Here is a 6,962-nt window from a genome sequence, read left to right as displayed (position 1 = left end):
TTGCATGATGTACTCTGCATATAAGTTAAATAAGCAGGGTGACTATATACAGCCTTGATGTACTCCTTTCCTGATTTGGAACCAATCTGTTGTCCCATGTCCAGTTCTAACTGTTGCTTCTTGACCTGCATACAGATTTCTCAGGAGGCATGTCAGGTGGTCTGGTATTCCCATCTCTTTAAGAATTTTCTACAGTTTGTAGTGATCCACACAGTCAAAGGCTTTGGCATAGTCAATAAAGCAGAAGTAGATATTTTTATGGAACTCTCTTGCTTTTTTGACGATCCAACATATGTTGGCAATTTGATTTCTGGTTCCTCTACCTTTTCTAAATCTAGCTTGAACATCTGGAAGTTCATGGGTCACATACTGTTGAAGCCTGGCTTGGAGAATTTTGAGCATTACTTTGCTAGCATGTGAGATGAGTGAAATTGTATGGTAACTTGAATATTCTTTGGCTTTGTCTTTCTTTGGGATTGGAATGAAAAGTGACCTTTTCCAGACCTTGGCCACTGCTGAGTTTTCCAAATTTGCTGGCATATTGAGTGCAACACTTTTAAAATATCATCTTTTAGGATTTGAAATATCTCAACTGGAATTCCATCACCTCTGCTAGCTTTGTTCATAGTGATGCTTCCTAAGGCCCACTTTGACTTCACATTCCAGGATGTCTTGCTCTAGGTTGGTGATGACACCATCATGGTTATCTGGGTCATGAAGATCTTTTTGTATAGTTCTTCTGTGTATTCTCACCACCTCTTCTTAATATCTTCTGCTTCTGTTAGGTCTACATGCAGTAGATCTAACATGCAGTAGGGAAGGAAAATTCAAAACATACAGTTTAAAGACTATCTAATATTAAATACATTTTCTCAGGTGACCCTGAAGAATGCAGGATCAAATAATTTATTTTTTTCATCTGCAGTAATATCAATCCCCAAGCTACATGAGAATATCCTATTTTCAAATAAGTATAAAAAATTACCAGTGGGAAGATTTTTAAAATATGCCTTTCTAATAAAATTGCTTCAGATAGATTCTCCCTATATAAGTTCAGCCATCTCTAATATCAGAAATGAGTTTCCAGTGTTTATCATACAGCAATGGAGCTCATTTAAAATGTACAAGTGGTTGCTGTCTCCCTAGCTTTGTCAATAGCAAAGCAGGAATATATTTTACAGTTAAAATCTATGGACTGATCAGCTTATTTTACAAAGAGCTCTCCAGATTGTTAATTTCCCTAAAATGTGCACAGTTAACATCAAGTTTTCCATGATTCTTATGCTTTTTTTCCCAGCCTGACTGACAGCTTTAGAAGTTTTCATATATCACAAAAGCCATAATTTCCAAGCAAAATTATCCGCTTTCAAAGCAGCAAACATAACCTCAAATTAAACAAATAATGTTCTCATGATGAAAGTTCAAGAACTAAAGAGCTTTATCAGTACAAAGTGTATCACTTCTTAAACAATACCCTACTATTCTCTAAGTAAGTGGGTTTTAATGTGGGAATTCCGTATCTGAAACATAATTTACACTAATTTTTTTTCTGTTGCTGTTAAATGTTCAAGTTGTGTGTTTCAAAAATACCTCTGGACATAGACAATTTTAGTACTTATAATTAAACACGATATATAAAGGCATTTGGGATGTTAACATACCGGTAATAAATAAAAGCGTTGCTCATATATGCTCTTTGATATTATCGGAAAACTGCAAAAGGAAATACGTCGGCTTGGATGAACTCAATGCTACTTTCTGATTACCCTATTGTATATGATACTAAAGTAAAATCTACAAAAAGAATTTAGTTTACTTTTCATACAATATATGATGTCAGAATACACAATCTCAAAGGCACAATTTAATCAAGAGGCAAGAAGATTAGAGTCAGCACTGATGCAAACCATGAGGTTGACATGTATTCACGGTCACCGTCTAGACACGCCCTCCACCCTCCATCAAAGCCTACTGTTTCCCCATATTTCTCCCTAGGCTGAAAGACACACCAACACACACACACACAAACACACACACACGCGCGCACGCACAACACACACATTCATTCTCAGATGCGCTTGGTAGTTTTCCTCCCTTCTCATCAGCAACTGTTCTCCTTAATAGTGAAAACTACAAAAGCAAACGCAATCCTCACTAAGCAGCGATCTCAACTGAGTGAATTAACATCCTCCTCATAAGGCAGCTCAGCACCAATGATTTTAACATACAAGTTGACTCTCCATTTAAATGAAGTCTCACCAATAAGAACTTGATTTTATAGAATATAAAATATGACCTCTGTGACGAATTCCTACCAGGAAGGCTACTGAAAGAGTCTTCCTAATTTTTAAAAGCCACTTATTAATTTATAATCAAATATGTGCCTGGCAGTGTGCTGTATGAGCAGGATAGAAAACACAAAATAATAGGCATCCTGCTCTCAGGAAGTTCATAAAAATGGGAAAGAAAGCACAAAAGAAAAAAAGAGGAAAAAAGCTTTTTTGGGAATTGACAGAGATGGTAAAAGACAGTAAGTGCTCTACACAGAGTAATAATATTATTGACCATGAATGTTTTCTGAGAAATACACAAAATAATATATTAGCACAATGCTTACTACATGTCAGTAATTTAGTGCTCTATTTCCTGAATTACCATTTGCACTGTGCTCATTTTTTCCCTGTAGCCCCCTGTTGGAGATAAAATCCTGCTCAAGGCAGAGTCCAAGCTGGGCTCCAGTGTACATGTCTTTTTTTGCAAAACTTCACAGGCATCGGGCCTGAGAGTGAAAGTGATAGTTGCTCAGTCGTGTCCGACTCTTTGCAACTCCATGGCCTATACAGTCTACGGAATTCTCTAGGACAGAATACTGGAGTGGGTAGCCTTTCCCTTTTCCAGGGGATCTTCCCAACCCAGGGATCAAACCCAGGTTTCCTGCATTGCTTGTGGATTATTTACCAGCAGAGCCACAAGGGAAGCCCTGGGCCTATTAAAATTAAAGGCAAAAAGTTTTATTGCCAAAATTAAATAAAGAATAAAGAAATTACAAAGGGGAAGTTTGTGAATTATGAGCATCATTTATAAAGCAAAGTAGAGCTGATTAAAAGTAAAGCATGAGCCTCTCTTTAAGTAATATTTATGGAAGAAATTATTATGTAGATTGATATAAATATAGAGACAAAACACAATGACCAACAAATCATAATTATCAGAGATGTTGTAAAATGAAACAAGTTTAATAAAATTAATAATAATTATTTGTTGTTAACAGCAATATAATTATATTATCTGAACATAGTTATTATATACTATATTATATATTAGCATAATATGCAATGTATACTTAATATATATTATGAAATGCATCTTAATATAAACATATATATATTATTCTATAATTGCTATATGGCAATATTATATATTAATATATAATCTACATAACATATATAAAGTTCACCATGTAACTGTTATGTTCACATATTCACTCATCATAAAAACCTATATAGTGGGTTTTACTATAATTTCTATTTAAACACTACAAATGGAGATGAGCAGAGGTAAATCTTACAGTCAACATAGGGAGACTATAGAGTGTCTTTATCTAGGTATCATTGGTCCTAAAGCCTGAACTGTGTACCTTACTATATACTGATACAAGGAGAGGTTGAACAAACTGTTCAAGGTTATATGGCAAACAAACTGATGAAAGTTGAACTCAGAGCAAGATTTTTTTTTAAAGCGATATTCAAAGATAAAGTATTGCAAAGGAAAGGAGAATATTTTGTTTAAAGTTTCCATTCACAGAGATAGATACCGTTCTGATCTAAATATCATTTCATCAACACAGGTACATCTAAAACTTCTGGAAATATCATGAGAAAATACATAAATGCAATAGTAATGGGTGATTTAGCATAAGATGCTCTGATATAAATGTTCAAATGTGCACATGTCCACACATACATATAAAAATGAACAGGTGCTTATCAACTGTGTATTCTTCAACAACAACAACAAAAATAACAGATTCAGTTCCTTTGCTGCAAACTCACCCTGCTAAGCACAACAATTAATATAATTCCTGGAAGTGTGTCGGAGGCGATCAAAGGAGGGCTCTACAAGGCAATAAAGAGAACAGGAATCAGTCTGGGACCCAGGACATAAGGAACAACACAGGGACAGGGCATACTACTTCCCCACCCAACAAGAGAAGCAAACCCAGGCTGGAAAGCTGGGTCCATCCTAGCCATTGAAGGCAGCCAACTGAGTGCATTCTTCCTCTGAATTAAATGAGTTCTTAGGTCCACATCATGATGGCCCCACAGACAAAGACCCCTGTTCAGTCCATGGAATTCTCCAGGCCAGAATAGTGGAGTGCGTAGCCTTTCCCTTCAGGGGATCTTCCCACTCCAGGGATCAAACTCAGGTCTCCCACATTGCAGACAAATTCTTTACCAGCTGAGCCACCAGAGAAGCCCAAGAATGCTGAAGTGAGTAGCCTATCCCTTCTCCAGCGGATCTTCGCGACCCAGGTATCCAACTGGGGTCTCCTGCATTGCAGGTGGATTCTTTATCAACTGAGCATCAGGGAAGTCTTCACAGACAAGGACAAGCCCTCACAGACAGAAAACCCACTGGTAGGAGAAATACCTGTTTATCCACAGAACCTGAGACCCCTGGCTCCCACCCAGAGGACCTGAAGCAGGCAGATTCTCCCACATCTAGCAGCCTGAGCAGTCTCCCATGTCCTTCCCTGCCTGTGTGCAGCAGGATGTAAAGTGCAGACTTAATGTCAAAGCCATGAATTATCTACTATAATCTTCCAAAGGTTCCTCAAGATAAATCTTAATAGTATAAGCTAACAGACAAAGATTATCCATACTCCCATGTTCTGCACATTCTCATTCAAAATTTATCTAATCCCATGTATCTTACAGAAAACTATAATACTTCCAAATGATAACATTAATAATCACTAATTATAGCAATGTGAACTCTAATAGCAGGAAGTAGGGAGACAGACGGATAGATGATACAGAGAGATAGGTGATTCTTTAAACTGGAATAAGGAAACATTCTGTGTTTGAGAACAATATATTCTGTTTTGGGCATTACGTAAATGTAACATTAGATAAATGAACAGCTAAAGAAGGACTCTGTGTACTGCAAATGATTAAAGGTGATGTGAGAAGACACGTTTTTCTATCAAATTGCATTTACAATAAGGGAAAGAGAAGTGAAGGGAAAATCTTAATATATAATGAAAATTTATTTCAAGTTCATCCTAAATAATGCAGTCCAACTCTATAGTTACTATACTGAAGTAAAAAGTCACCTACCAATCTGGTTTACTTTAGTTCTCTAAAGAGGATCTTTATTATCAGTATATTAATCAATTGTGCAATTACATGACTTAATTTATAATTAGATTTCTGTGTCTCCAAAACCAGACAGATATCATTTCTATGGTGATGAGATAGCCTGTATATTTCCTTGGTTTTTAGGTGTCTCATAGTTAGGAATGTATTTATAATTATTCTTCTAGCTAATATTCAAAGTGTTTATTTATATCACTTGTCTAATATATACCATATCTGCAACTATTTTCACTTTGGTTCACTAATTTTTTATAATTATATCCGTATATTTGACGTCTCCTTCTGGCTCCTCTGGTTTTCATTGAGCATTTTACATGAGCCAATGACCTTGCCTTCCTTAGCATATCAGTGTACTTCTTTAAAAACACAGTTTGACCATTGCACGATAGATGCATATAGTAAAAAATATTCTATATTCATGAAAATTATTTACCACAGGTTAGCTCTTTCCTTTTGGTGTCACAGGACATAGCATTTAATGCAGAGAAAAATAATACCATACATCTCCTATGGAGGAAATGACAAATCCCATAAGCTTTCTGAATACTGACTAGGAAAATATTCTGGTCATATAATTATGAGCTTTATTATTTTGAGAAAACCTTACTAGTACTTAAATATATTTATAAATGCAAATATTTTAAAATCTATTTTGATTAATAGGAAAGTGAAGTTCAACTGTATCCTGCCAGGTTGCTCTGTCCAAGGGATTCTCCAAGCAAGAATACTGGAATGGGTTGCCATTTCCTTCTCCAGGGGACCTTTCCAACCCACGGATTGATTGAACTTGCGTCTTCTCCATTGGCAGATGGATTCATCACCACTGAGCCATCAGGGAAGCACATGCATAAATATTGGATTACCCAAAAAATTCATTTGGGTTTTTTCTTAAGATGTTACGGAAAAACCCAAACGAGTGTTTTGGCCAACCCAATACATAATCTGTCTGGGAGTGAAATACTGTATTTGTGTCTCTTAGTCCAAATTTCCTAAGTCTTCCTGTCATTTAATTCTGTTCTATTTTCAAATGTAGTTTCTGTTCATACCTGCCTATCTATCTTTCAAAAGAATTATCACCATGTCTCATTTTAAGAATAAACAGGGGAAATTGGAAGCCGAAATAAAGAGAGAAAAATGGTAAGATACCTAAATGAGTCCTACCTTAAAATATGTATAAGTCCATTAAAGAAACCTTTGAAATGGTTTATTAATTTCAGTTAATTTATGTTTTATTGACTTACATGGTTCTATACAGGTCAATGAGTTCACAGAAGATTACCGTTTGAAAAATCTAAACAATCTCAAAGTTGAAAGGGGTAAAATTTGATTGAGACACAGTGGAGATAATGTTCACTGTAGGGTAAAGGAAACTCTCAAATATAATTTAAGGGAAGGACAGTAGAAATGAACAAACTCCCCATTTTCAGTCCAGCTGCTAAAGTAGCAATGATAAAGCATGTGTCTTTACAAAATCTCTTCATTAGTGAAAACTGCATCTTTTTCCAAAGGAGGGAAATACCACTTCATACCACTGTTGAGGGGAGTAACTCAGAGCATGTATGTACAGTAAAATTAGGGCTGGCA

The sequence above is a fragment of the Bison bison genome, unplaced genomic scaffold, assembly GCF_000754665.1.
Source record: "Bison bison bison isolate TAMUID 2011002044 unplaced genomic scaffold, Bison_UMD1.0 scf7180017864353, whole genome shotgun sequence".
Lineage (NCBI taxonomy): Eukaryota > Metazoa > Chordata > Mammalia > Artiodactyla > Bovidae > Bison > Bison bison.
This window is presented reverse-complemented; position numbering follows the sequence as displayed.